At 53.2% G+C, this 14,221-nt stretch overlaps 1 protein-coding gene across 1 annotated transcript in view; it reads left to right on the top strand.

Annotated features, from left to right (window-relative positions):
- The first annotated feature begins 1,856 nt into the window (after positions 1-1,856).
- Positions 1,857-14,221, top strand: part of WSCD2 (WSC domain containing 2) — a 100,811-nt gene continuing 88,446 nt past the window's right edge. The window contains exon 1 of the mRNA XM_037511024.2: positions 1,857-2,211. The gene's annotated coding sequence lies outside the window, so the exon portion shown is untranslated. The remainder of the gene's footprint in view (positions 2,212-14,221) is intronic.

Genomic DNA, 14,221 nt, shown 5'->3' with positions numbered 1-14,221 from the left:
TACCTGGGCATGCTCTGTTCAGGATGGAGTGGGTGAGGGTCAGCAAGCGGGGGTGTGACACCAATAATCCCTACTCCAGGGAATGGCGTGATTAGGTCTTCCAAGAAGGAGGCACAAGGTGGGGTGGAGGAAGGGAAAGAATCGGAGCAGGGCTGCCCACTAGTAACTGGGTGAAATGCACAAATCCCCAAGCTGGTAGGATTTCTCTTGCGCTTGTAGGGTAATTACACCCGGGGTTGTTGGAGTGGTAGAAACTGGAAATCTAGTCTTAGCAAAGGATTTATGAGCTGCCTTGCCAGGCCCTCCCATCTCCTGATACAGAATGGGGCCCGTGGGATGATTCCTTTGTGCCTGCTGATTTACACGTAGGTAGAGAAAAAAGCCTGGAAGGAACTACATCAGGATTATTAACAATCAGTGTCTCTGGGTGGTGGGAATAGGGTGGATGTGCTTTTTTTTTATTCTTCTCAAAATTTTCTAAAGTACTACATTAGACAAGAATGAATTTTATTGTTGGGAAAAGAATGTGCTCTAAGAAAAGAAATGCAGACATGAATTCTTATTGCTAGACCCAAGAAATGGCCACTTTAGAGCCACTCCCTGAGTACCAAGCTTAGCAGACACTGGTTGTAGTGATCAGAAAGTTCAGGGTTCAAATCCTGGTTCCGCTGTTTTCTACCTGTGCCACCCTCAGGGAGCCCCTTATATCCCTGTGTCCTGGTTCTCTGAATGGGCATAAAACTAGCTGCTTCCAGGGCTGTTTCGATGACTTTGTGAGACGATGACCAGGTGTCTGGCCCTTCGGAGGGTCTCATTCAACGGTGACCCTTGTCACTTGTTACCTCATGGGATGGACTCCTTCCCCCGGAGAGCCTTTGACGGTGGGCTTTCGTGTAAACTCTCTACTTTACAAATGAGGGTACAGAGCACAGAGGGTTGTCGAGACTTGCCCAAGGTCACAGGGCTCTGCAGGGAATTTCTGAAACAGGCTCAGAGAAGGCAAGTGATCAGCTGGAAGCCACACAGTTGAAAGCTGCCGCCTGCTAGGACCACAGACCCAACACCAAAATGCCAAACCGCCCTTTATTGGGTGTTTGCTATTTGCGAGACGCTGTGTTAAGCTTCTTCAGCACCGGCAGCAGCAACCATAAACACACTGCCATTTGCTGAGTGCCTGCTCCATGCCAGGCGGCTTGGCACGTTGCACAAAAGTCTTCGTCAATTCTCCAAATAACTCTATGACGTGCGTCTTGAGCCCATTTCACAGATAAGGAGACTGAGGCTCAGAGCCCCAGGCCCTTGCAGAAGCTCGCAGCCCGGCGGGCACCCGGTGCGCCCAGCTGCCCGGGAGGCTGCGGGAGGGCCAGGTGGCATGCAAGGAGTTAAGCGGTAGGCAGTGCTGCGCTTCTGTGCGAGGAGCGCGCCGGGCTGAGGCGCGCTGCTGGCAGCAGCGGCGGCGCGGGGAGCTGGGGCTGGAGACGTGAAGTCCGGGGGAGCGAGCCAGTGAGGGAGGCGGCGAGCCAGAGGCGAGGCGGCCGGAGCCCGGCGCTCAGCCGCAGCCGGTGCCCGGCGCACAGCGGGCCCGGGCATCCCCAGGGTGGGTGTCTGCGCGGGGCCTCGCCGTGGCGCGGGGCGCCCGCAGTGCCGCCCGCCGGCCAGCCCGCCCGCGCGCCAGGCTCGCGGAGCCGGCTTTCTCCTGCCTGCGCCTCCGCCCGCCGCCCCGGCTCGCCGGCTGGCGTCGCCGACGCCTCCACGGCCCTGGCCACCGCGGCCGCGGCGGCTGCTGCAATCCAGGACGCACGCCCCGCCACTTTCCCGCTGGAGGCGGGAGGCTGCCCCTCGGACCAGCCCCGGAGGAACAGCCTGGGCCGGGCTGGAGGAGCCTCGGCGGCGAGAAGGGAATCCGGACTCCGTTTTCTTTGATGCCACTGCAGCATCTGGCAGCTGGGAAGGCGCCCCAGAGCGGGCTCGCCAAGCGGGACGCGGGAGTCTCGGAGAAAGACCCCGGCCCGGCCGGCTCCCGGCAGAGTTTGCAAGTGGCCGGAACCCCTCAGGTAAGGGCTGCCTGCCGCCTGGGCTGGGTCAGAGGGATCCGCAAAGAATCCATGAGGAAGCCTGCGGGGAGCTGCTGGGAACCGACTCCTGCCCTCCATCTGGGCTCCTAGTTCCAGTTGCTCCCCTGCTGACCTGGGGCTCAGCGCTCAGAGCCAGGTGAGTAAAGAACCAGGCGTGGTGACAGCCCGGCTGGCGGTGGATGACAAACTTTCTCTCCTTGGCAGAGGGTGGGACATTGGGCCTCCCGGACTCAACCTGGAGCCCTTCCTTCCCCGGCCCCAGGCATCCTGCTGGGTTCCCAAAGGCAGGCGCTGGAGGGCTTGTCAGGTTGAACTGAGTGAGAAGGAAGGCAGTGGGCCCCTTCATGAGTCACCCCCTGCTTGGCCAGTTCAGAGTTCCGAGGGAGAATGAGCTGGTCAGATTTCCAAGTTGGCTTGACGAGGGGCATGCTGGAGGTGATACTCTGGTGAATGAGGTTTGTTGTCATTTGGAACCAGCATCCAGGGCTGCCAGGGCGATGGACTTGGTGTCCAGGGCTTTGCAGGCTTGTCTGTGTCAATTCTGGGGTGTGTGTGTGTGTGTGTGTGTGTGTGTAAGGAGAGGGTGAGAACTGGAGACAGGGCTGTGCTCAGCCAGATTGCTTCCATCCAAGCCAGCAGCCCCAAGTATCTTTGCAGGAGCCTACTCACCTCCTTGGCAGACACTAGCGAAGGCAAGGACCGCTTCCAGCTCCTTGCAGCTCTGGCATGAACAAAGGCTTTGGGGGAAGTTTTTGGGGCTGCTTGATAGGGCCCTTCAGATGCGAACCTGGGCAGGTGTGAACTTTGTGTTGAAAGGGGTTGGAACGGGGAACTAGGTAGGAGCCCCCGGCCTTCTCATCGCCAGCTCTGGGAATGTGGGTGATCTGCCATACTCCAGGCCCCTAGAGGCTCTGCTGAGCTCAGTGCATAGCTCATGAGTTTGGCCAGATTATTTTTGTTCCTAATGAAAATCACACTTTGAAGAGGCCACTAGGTCTCCAAGGATTGTTTTGATGCCCCTCCTGTGATCACAGCCCCCAAATGGTGTCATGCTTCCTTGCTAGTACGGAGTTGGGGTCACTGCCATGGACTTGTTGGTCAGTGAGACAGGCAGGCAGGGAGGTGAAGGTTGGAGATCTCCCCCTGGCCCGTGATCCCTTGCTTGACCTGGGCCTCTGCCGCTGGGGAATCGCATCGCTCTGTGGTTCGCGGACAGTTGTTGAGACAGGAGCTGGAAATCTGAGGATCTCCTGTACTGGCTTGGGATTCTGACTTGGGGCCGGAGTAGGAGCTGCTTCCCTAGGCTGCTGAGACCCAGGAATTCCTCCAGGGTGTCTGGAGGCCAGTGCTTGATATCCTGGAGAGACCCACTCTCTAAGTCAGGACGTTGAGTTTCAAGTCTGCCCTCACTTTGCTCGTTGACTTTGAGAAATCACTAGACCTCTCTCGGCCCCAGTTCCTGCTTCTGCAAAAGGAAGAGATTTCACATGTCCTCTGAGGTCCCAGTTCAGACATTCTATGACCGAGTATGTCAACCGAATCACAGATGAGATTTTCAAAATCCCAGGCGGTGATGTGACTCATGTTTAAACCACCCAGGACTCAGGCGCATCTGTTTAACACGTTACTAGGCCCTCCGGCCTCTGTCCCTCCATGGAAAGGAAGAATTCACTGTTCCACTTGGGGGGACTGGATGGTGCAGGGACTGTGTCTAATACGGAGAAGGAGACTTGAGTGGGTTGGAGCTCCATGGATGCAGTGAGAGGGCCGTCTGAGTTCAGGTTTTGTGTGTGGGCATCTGGGTGCTGTTTTCCCCTGGGGAGTCTGGCGCTGCCCACCTGAGCACCAGGTGATCCTTGACTGGAGGGTGAAACCCTTGTTCTCTCCAATCACCTGACACCTGCAGTCCCCGCCCCCTCGTGCTTCCTCATAGAAGCACCAGCAGCTCTGAGTGGGGAGCCAGGCGGTCTGGGAGGGCTGGATGCACCCAGCTGCTGCATCACCATGACGACGCCTGGAGGTGGAGGTGAGCTGTCTCCATGGCTTCAACTTTGCAGCTGTATAGGGACCCAGGGCAGAGAAGTTCACATGTCTGGGTGTCAGGCATCCAGTTGGCTGAGCAGCGGAGAACAGGCCCCTGGGAAAGTGCCTGGCATGTGTGTGTGAGGTGGGGGAGGTCTCTGAAGTCGTGGGGGAAGCTGTGGATGGAGCAGTCTTATTTCTTTCTGGGTGGTGTGGAGACTTGGGACATCTATGCCCCTCTGGGATCCCGGGGGCAAGCTGACCAGCTGCACCCCTTGGCGGGAGGGCAGACCTATCCCGCTGACCTGGGCTGGGTTGGTGGAATGCGGTAGGGTCAGAGCAGCAGCCTGACCACCATGTGTATCTCCGTCTGCGGGCTTATCTTTTAGGACTCAGAAAACACAGTTTGCTTCCCTAGTGGAATAGGATATGTGGGTGTGCGTGTGTGCATACAAGTGTAGACACTTGTGCATGAACGTGTGCATGTATGTGCATTCTCACTCCAGGTTGTGCACATGTGCTTTTGTGAGTGTGATTCACACGTGAACCTTAAGTGTGTGTACACATATGTGTGAATAGTGTCAGTGTGAGTGTGCACTCGGGATACTGCCTGTCCCTGGATCTACGAGCATGTGTGTGTGATCGCCTGCCTGCAAGAGGAATGCGTACCTGGGCGAATCAGTGTGAGCGTGGGTGTGTGTGTATACATTCAGGTGTGTTTGCAGTTGTGCATGTGTGAGTTGCATGTATGTCTGTGACAGTGCAGGTGCCTGACTGTGCAGACGCTCACCTGTGCTGTGAGGGTTGGTTGGAATGCCCAGGCTTAGGAGCCGGCCAGGTCTGCCTGGTGCATGCTTTCGTGGCCGTATGGGCTTGTTTATATGTGTCTATGTGGGTGTTGGTGCCTACAGGTGTGTCAGTGTACATGGGGTGTGTGGTGATGAGTGTGAACTTGTGGCATTACTTGCACACCTGTCTCTTTATGTGATTTTCAATGTACCTCTGTGTAAGTGTACATGCCTGGGTGTGTGCTGCATTGCACGTTGCTTGTCTCCCTCCATTGTGAGTGCAGCTGCTTATCACGGGTATCTTCTGTGTGTGTACCTGTATAAATGTGAGCTTCTGAACATGTGCACATGGTGGTGTTAAGGGGCACTTTTCAATTTTGTGTCCACATGCGTGTTGCAGTGAGTGTGTCCTACAGTGTAAACTCCTGTGTACCTGTGTGCACGAATGTGTGTGTGGTGCCTGCTGTGCACAACACTGCATGTCTGACTGTATCTCCATGTGCCTGCCCGTGTTTCCTGAGTGTGAGGATCTGGGTGTGTCATTTGCCATATACACATGTGTGTGTCTCCGTGTGCATGTGGGTGTCTGTGATGCGTGCTCCTGGGTGTTGCGGTGTAACCTCCGTGCACGACTCTGTCTCCGAGGATGTGCGCCTGCCTGCCCATCTTGGGGGGATGCATGTGTGCTCCGGAGCGTGTCCGGGGCAGTGTCACTTTGTGTGTTTCTGAGCACATTCGTCCCCATAGGTGTGTGTAGAAAAGGGCTCTCCTGCCTGCCCTTTGGTCCGGTCTGGGTCTGTGCCGGGCACCTCCGGAGCGTTGATTCAGTGATAGCGCCAGCTCTGACGAGGGCAGGGGACGCCATGTATGCGTTGTCCTGGCACCTGGGCTCCGAAGCCCCGTGTTCCCTGCCCCTGGCACCCTCGGCCCCGCAACGCCCACGTCTCACCAGAAGCCTGCACTTAGGACAGTTGCTGAACGAACTCACAGATGTTGAGCGCAGGTATAATTTTAGGCAGAAGGTCTGAAAATAGGCAGCCTACAATGCACCGAACATCTCGACAGCAGTGCTTCTAATTAGGAGCAACTTGTTTTCCTTAAATAAACAAATCAAGTGAGGGAAGAAATTGCCCGAGATTAATGGCTCCCCAGAGCAGGTCCAGATGTCGGGAAGATGGGGACTGGGTCCCCACGAACAGACTGGTGCTGCTGCTAGGATCTCTTCCAGATTTTGACCCAGAGCTGATGTGGCAGGAGATGAAGAGGAAGCTGGTGAGGAGGGCAGGGCAGGGCCAGCGAGGGGTCCCTCCCCAAGGTTTGGCTGGTGTTGGGCTATTGGATAGAGGCATCCGTACTCTAACGCGCCCTCCTCCCTGCCTTTAGCTTTGCTGCCTCTGTTTTCCCATTCAAGGCGTAGGCAGGGATTTGTGCAGGTGCCTAGTTTGGGCCAGTAGCGTGAGGTGGTCTGTCCCAAGCCTAGGCCTCAGGGGGCCTGGCGTGTTTCTGCTGTGGCGGGGGTTGAACTCCCTTCAGGAAACTGCTGCCTGCTCAGCCTCACCCCCAACATCTGTCAAGCCGCTCTGAGCCCCAAACCTCAGCAAAGAGGCTCGCTCAGCTGAGCTCCAGCTGGCCGCAGACAGGTTAGCAAAACGGATGCTTTTTATTGTGCATCGCTGGGTTCTGTGGTTGGTTGCCACACGCCGTTGTGGGTAGCTCGCCGAGGGATCGCCAGCGGTTTGTGGTCCCAGCTCCGCTTGCTGTCTGAACACCTGTACTTCTCGCCACTGACATCTCATCCCTGTCTTGCCTCTTGCTTGTCCCAGCATCAGCGGTAACAGAGACAACAATGGCAGGGAATGTTTAGGGGTGTTTACTGGATACACACCCCCCGCTGGGGGCTTCAAATACCGTGTGTTACAACAACCCTGGCAGGTGATTCCTGTACCGACTTTTGTCTTGATCTGTGAGGCTCGGAGAGGTGAATTGGCTCGCCCAGGTCACACAACCCAGAAAAGGCAGACCAGGGGTCTACACCCAAGTTGCTGGATGTCAGAGGTCACAACAGCACATGCCTCCCCAGAATCCCCAGGCATGTTTGATGAAACTGATGTCATGGCGTAACTGTGGCATCTTCCTCTTAACTCACCTGGAGATTGGGTAGGATGAATCCCATCCCAGAAGTAGGAAGTGACTGGAGGGGGCATGATTTACTCATTCATTCATTTCATTCAGTCATTCATTCATTCAGATAGCATCAGTGTTGCTGATGCTCGATATTTGCTCAGAATCTTCTAAGAGTTACCGGGTGTTGGGCACTGAAGGTCCAGAGAGTTCCCAAATCTGTCCTTCAGGAGCGTACAGCCTGGAAAGGAAGCAGGAGAACTGGGGTTCTGGAGGCAGGATCCAGCCCAGCTTGATCTCTTCCTGTCATGAGGACCCACGGTAATGTGGACCAAGCCCCAGCACAGACCCTGGCGTATGGGAAGCCTCAATAAACAGATACCCTTCCTCCTCCTGTCTCTTCCTCTTCCTTATGAAGGGGGCCTCTTTGCCAGCGAGGTACAGGCCCCAGAGAGCAGGGACCAGCCATCCTGGCTTGTCTTACACTGAGAGAGGTTTTCTGGGGCACAGTATTTACTGCAAAAACTGGGGGAGATTCCCGTACAAACCCGGGAGGCTGGTTACCCCAGTGCCCAAGGAGATGTCTGACCCAGCTGGAGTGAATTAGAACAGAGCTTGGGGAGCGAGGCCCACAGGCCAAACTGCCGGCTCCTGTATGTCACGTTTGTTGGGACACTGCCACGCCCCTTCATTCACATATCATCTATGGCTGCTTTTGAGCTGTGACTGCAGAGTTGAGCAGTTGTGCAAAACCAAAAATATTTATTATCTGGCCGTTTGTAGAAAAGTGTTTGCTGACCCCTGAGCTATGGGGTCCTGCGCCTTGACTGAATGAGGCAAGAATTCAACACGCTGGGCTAAGCCTCTGGGTGGGTGATGCGTGGGGCTCACACCTGCTCACAGGTGAGGCATCCAGGGGCTCATGAGAGGGGCATCCAGTCCAGGGACCCTGTGAACTGGGGGTTCTTGGATGGGGAAGTGGAGACCCAAAGACACCCCCAGGCCACCAGCCAGTGGGAGGCAGGTGACTGAACTGTCAGACCTGGAAATCCAGTGTGCAGCTGCACACCCCTCCCAGCCCAACTCCAACAGACGCATCCTGACCGCAGCAGCAGGAGCCCCAGCCCAGCACACATCTCAGGTCTAGGTGTTCAGTTTCCAGCTCAGCTCCTGAATACTGTATTTTCCTTATTCCAATAAAGCCTGCCTTGTCCTGTGAGTGCAGGGTAAGGAGTCCCTAGATGGGGGTGAAGATACCTGAGTCCCCACTCTGCCACCTGTTGACTTAGTGTCCTTGGGCAAGCACCTGTCCTCTTGGGGGCTCACCTTCCCCATCTGTAGAATGGGAGAGGAATTATAAATAACCGGGAAGGACTTTTCCAGCCTGGCCTTTTATGGGCCTCTTTTCTTTTCTATTCAGAGTAGCCCCAAAGCTTAGTAAGTGTTGGCCTCTGCTCCAAGGTGGTCCGAAAGGACCCTGATCTGCAGACCCTCCTGATGATGATGATGGTGATGATGGTACATGCCTAGCCTCTCCACCTCTGCCTCCCCTCCCTCCCCTTTCCTCATGGCTTCTGTTGGCAGGGTGCTTACAATGCTGGGCCTATCCTCTCACTGAGTCCTTGACAGTCCTGTGAGTTAAGGAACCCATCTCTACTTTATATGTTGCCTTTGATGTTCAGAGAGATTCATTCAGTTATCCAGGTTCACATAGCCAGTAAGCTGGGGTTTCAGCCCAGCCACCCACACTCCGGCCTGCCTCCCCTCTCTGCTGTGTGGCCCCTGTCTTTCCCAGGTGGAGGTGATGAGCTATTTCGGGAACCCCACTGAAGACGCTTTCCTTTCCTCTCATTTATTAATGTGGAGGTCGTGTGAGCCAGGCCAGGTGCCCCCTCAAACTTGACCAGAGCAAATACAGGTGTGTTGACAGGGCTGCAGCCTGTGTGGGCATGAGTAGCTGAGGCCCCTCTGGGGCTCTGGTGGGTCTGGGGCACCAGGGCTGTGGGGCTCCACGCTCTGTCTCTGCAGGTTCCTGGCAAGTCTAGGAAGTAGGGGCCTTATGCCATTTGCTGTGGTGAACCATGTGGACGTTTCTGGAGATAACAGAGGACTCCTGGTTCTACCTCTCTTGGGTGGTTCCCAAGGCATGCCCCTCTTTGCCAAGATGTTCCTGGTTTCTCCTTCATGGAGTGTCCACTGACAGACCGGTGGCCTGGGCTCTGCCTGGTGGGACAGGTGGCAACTCTGGAGTCTCGCCACGGTCAGATCGCCTTTTGCTTTCAGTGCTTTGGGGTGTATCACTGTCACAGCTGCAGGCTGGAAACTCACCTATCTGGAAAGCCAAAGGAAAAGTCGTCTTTTCCACGGCCATAGAGGCCACCTTGGAAAGAGTCAACATTTCGTCACACAGAGCCTGTTTACTCTGAGCTGCACTCCACTCTGCTGGGGCCAGTGACCTGTCCCCTAGCTGACAGCCCAGAGAAAGAGAAGCAGGAGTGCGTGGGCTGGTGGAGAAAGCCCCACCGACAGCAGCTAGGAGCAGCAGCGAAAAGCCAGACAATGAAGGTACAGAGAGAGAGATTATAAACATAAGACGCATGAAAACAAAAGTATCACAGCTGGGGGGAACTTAGCACTGGGGTCAAATAGCCCCCCTCTTCTTGGTAGTTTGTGCTCATCTCAATACTGGAGAACAATATAGCCAATTATAGAAGGATTACAGAACAATGGGATACAGTCGCCGGCCTCTGTGCTGGCCTGAGAAGCCATCCAGCCCCCTCCGTGGGCAAAGGACAAAGACTAATTCATGGCATGACATATTTTCATCCCATGATGAAGCTAAATGTTTCTGTTTGATGCCTTGGATATCTCGGGAACTCACCTGGGTGGGACTCTTCACTTTTCAGTACTCAGAAGTGACATCTTACTGCATCTGGAAGAGTTCTTGGCATCTGGCAGGCACTCAAAAAACATTCTTGGAAATCCTCAGCAATAGCACATGGCTCAGTCTCTGGCCTCAGTGTTCACATCTGGAAAATGAGCACAGCTGCAAATGAGCTGCTGAAACTCACAGCACTTTCTGTCTGTGCTGAACCTCTGGCTCGTGACGTTGGCTTCCATCACTCACATGTCATGGGGGAGCCAGTCACTGTAGTCACCAGGCTGGAGAGGTTCCTAAGAAGTGGGGTCTTGACAGTGTGATGGTTAGCACGCAGGAAAGGCCACAGCCAGGGACTGGGTGCAACTGGGTGATGAGCCAGCTTGCAGTAGATGCCATGGTCTAGAAGAAGAACAGCAGAGCTTCATGCATGTCCACAGGCACGGACACTGACTCAGCAGGGGAGACTGGGATCATGGTCTCTGGAACTGAACAGGCTTCATTCAGATATGTCACTTCCAAGCTGTGCAATCTCGAGCCAGTTGCTTAAGCTCAATATGCCTCCTTTTCCCCATCGATGAAATGGAAGCAATAAGGCCGACCATAAAGAGGTGTGGGGAACCCAGTAAGGTAATGCCTGGTGTGCAGTACACACTCATCAAGGATTGTCTAAGCCAGAAGTCATGTGCTTGAGTAGGCATAGCTAAGATTCCTTGATTCCTAGTACCGTAGTATCCAGGGGCCTCTATGTAGGACCATGGGGAGATGAGTCTTCCAATTCCAGCATCTTCCTCCAACCAGCTGAGTCATTTGCAGTGAGTTCTCTCTTGGAACTTGAACCCTCTTTTCTGTGATTTGCTGCATGCAAATGCAGGTTCATGCTTCTCTTCCTGAATCCCGCTCCTTCACTGAGTGCCTACTTCATAACAGAGCTTCTGGGTTCCTGCTTGGCCTGGAAGGTGAGTCCAGCTGGTTGGGGCTGGGTGAAGAGGCCCTGTAGAAAGATGGAGGAGGTGTGTGGGTCCCTGCTGCACATTCACAACTGCACCTCTGCTGATTCCCAGTGGCAACAAGAGCTTCTAACATGCCCAGAAGTGTGATGTGTCCACCTGGTGTTTCCACTCTTGATCCCAACCATCACCTTTTGAGAAGGACATGGTGTCACCCCATTCTCAGATTATTAAGTGTGTTCATAGACAAGTGCACAATTGCGTGTCCACAATAGCCAAAACTGGAAGCAACTCCAACGTGCACGCATGAATGACATCTGGATAAACAAGAAGTGGTCTGTCCAAAATTGGAATATTATTCTGCCTGGAAAAGGAAGGAAAGTCTGGCATCTGCTACAACCAGGATGAACCTTGAGGATATTGCCAAGGAAATGTCATCTAAAAGAACAAATACTTTGGATTCCACTTATAAAGATACTTAGAGTAGTCAAATTCCTAGAGACAGATGGTCGAGTGATGGCTGCCAAGGTTAGGCGGAAAGAAGTGGAGGTAAGTGTTGAATGGAGACCGAGTTTCAGTTTGTGAAGGCAAAACCATTCTGGAGATACTGGTTGTGATGGTTGCACAGCCATGCGAATGTACTTAACTGTTCCCTTCGACATGGTCAACACAGCAAATTTAATACTGTATGTTCTACTGCAATCAACATGAACCAATGAATGAATGAATGAAGAGAGGTACAGGGAGGGGCAGTAAAGTAGCAGAGCTGGGGTTTGAACCCAGGTCTGACTCTGGAGCCTGTGCTGTCTTCCCTGCACAGCATGGTCTTATCCCTAGAGTACCACCGAAACCCAAAAGTGGATGTGTGAGCAGATTTTGAGACGAGCTGGGCAGAAGACAGCAAAGGGCAGGGCCACAGGTGTAGAGCGATCCCAGGGCACGCTGCTGCAATGCACTCCCATCCATTGGGACTCCCGCATTTGCTTGTTCAGCACATTTTTATTGAGCATCTAGTATATGCAGACTCTATGGAGACAGTGGAGAGAAAAACAAGATACTATCCTGCATAGGACTACACCTGATGTAATTGCCAGGGAGGGAGGTATCTGAAGCTGGAAGGGCATATATTAGGGCATTTGGAAGGAGGCTTTTCTGAGGAAGGAAAAAAGGGATCTGAAGTGTGAGGAGGACTAACCAGGTGAAGAAGGATGTGGACACAGAGGAAACAGCACGTGCAAGGCTCTGGGGAGAGAAGGAGAAAGGCTGAAACTAGGACTTGGGCACTCAAGCTTTTGGGGCCAGGGGAGCTGGCACACAATGAAAGTGGACAGTTGTAGGCTTCGAGGGCTCCACAAGTGTCTGGTTCTTTATCCTTTCAGCAGTGGGAAGCCTTGTAAAGATTTAAGTGCAGGGAGTGAAATGATTCCATTAAACCCTGGCCAGAGCTGCAAGAAGAAATGGCACCCCCACGTGAGGCAGGAGCTCATTGAAACCCCTACAAAGAGGGAGCCCAGCAGACAGCAGCAATTTCAGGATTTCAGCCTTATTATGCAAAGCACACAGCCTTCCAAGGGAGAGGTGCGCTTTGGAAAAAAAAGAGTCAACAAATTAGTTTTTTAATCTGCTTTAACTTCCTGAAATGCCCATCTTCCATCCATAGTCACCTGATGGCCTGTGGGCTATTTTAACTTTTATTAGAGAATTTTTTTTAATTAAAAGAGTTTTTTTCTTTCTGAAAAACAAATTCCACACTGTTTTGATAAGACAGATTAAAAATGGCACTGGGGAAATGCCATAGAAAGCTTTGATTTTTCTCCTTATGGCATCTGAACTGATTTAAATAATAATTATATATTTCATCTCGATGCTGCCCCCCCCCCTTCCTTCCTGGTCTACTTAACATACCACAAAGTACCAGCAGCTTCATACATGCTGTTTCTCAAATCTCAACTCTCAGCATCTAGAGGCAGGGGGACAGCCTCTAAGAGACCAGAATGCTGGCCTTAATGCTTTAGGTTTGGGGCAGACCTCACTCAAATCCAAGTGCTACCAAGTCATAGCCGCGTGACCTTGGGGCATTTACTTCAATTCTTTTATCCTTGAATTACTCCCATAAGATGGAAATAATGATAATATTTAATATTTGTCAAGATTCTTTGGTTGTAAGTGACAGAGAATCCAACTTAAATATCATCACTCTCTTTTCTTCTCAGTCCAAAAAGGAGACTCTCATGGTTCATGTAACTGGCAACAGCTTCAGGCTTGGCTGGATCCAGGACCTCCGTCTCTATCTCTCTCTCCCTGCTCATCCCAGTTTTTTGACTTTCCTTTTCTCTGTGTGGACTTCCTTCTCTGGCTGCCTCTGGCTGTCATATGCTGGGCATCAAGACCCCACTGGAAGCTCCATGCTTACATTGTACCAGCTGCAAGCCCAGTTCCAGCCAGTCCTGGAATTGATACCCACAACATCTTAGAATCAATCACAGTGGCCAGGAAATGGACTGGAAATGCATGGCCAGGAAAATGATGTTTGGCCAGATTAGGCTCATGTGATCAACCTTGGGGGTGGGGAGGAGGTGGGGTGAATTACCCTTTGTGGTTTCCTGAGCCACAAAGTCCAATAGTGGGAAAAGAATGGGTCCCCGAAGGAAAGTCAGGTCTTAGTTAAGGAAGAAGGGGGGTGAAGGCCGATCAGACTAAAATCACCTATTGGCAGGTCTAGTTTCTACCTTGGAGGGTGGTTGTGAGGATCTAGTGAGACCAAACACTCAAGGACTTAGCACAAGCCCTGCAGGCACCACATTTCGTAGGCTAACTAGTCCTACTACTGCTTTGCAGCTGCTGCTGCTGCTGCAGCCTGTTATTGGCTTGGAGACAGTGCCAGCCAGGCAGGGGCTCTACAAGTATCCAGAATAGTGGGAGCACCCAGACGATTCAGCCTGGACACCTTTCTGACCCCCTTGAACCTTGGACCTGTCACTTCCCCTCCAGCTTTGGCTGTCCAAAGCACTGTCCCTAACAAGCCCTCTCCCTGCTCCCTGGGTCACTTACCAGCTAAAATCCACGATACTCCAAGGGTGCAGGGAAGGTCAAAAATCTAGATGCCTCCAGGGGCAGGCAGGTGGCAGGCAGGAGGGGGACAGAGCAGAGGGACAGTGGGTGGTAAATCAGAGACTACATGTGTTGGGGGCACTGGTTCCTATCCCAGGCCCACTGTCACCCCATGAAAAAGTGAGCCCAGGGAGGGACACCTTGTGTTTCCAAGAGAATTCCAAGGTGCTATGCAAAATCCAATTGGACACACTGGCTGCTAGTTCAGGCACTCTTCAAGCACAGGGCGGAACCAGGCACGTGGGCTCACCGGACCCCTCGTGTAAAGCCAGGTCT

Source organism: Talpa occidentalis, unplaced genomic scaffold (genome assembly GCF_014898055.3).
Source record: "Talpa occidentalis isolate TD23 unplaced genomic scaffold, MPIMG_talOcc4v2.1 talOcc4.14, whole genome shotgun sequence".
NCBI lineage: Eukaryota > Metazoa > Chordata > Mammalia > Eulipotyphla > Talpidae > Talpa > Talpa occidentalis.
The sequence above is the reverse complement of the archived record's forward strand: the minus strand, read 5'-3'. Positions and strand labels throughout refer to the sequence as shown.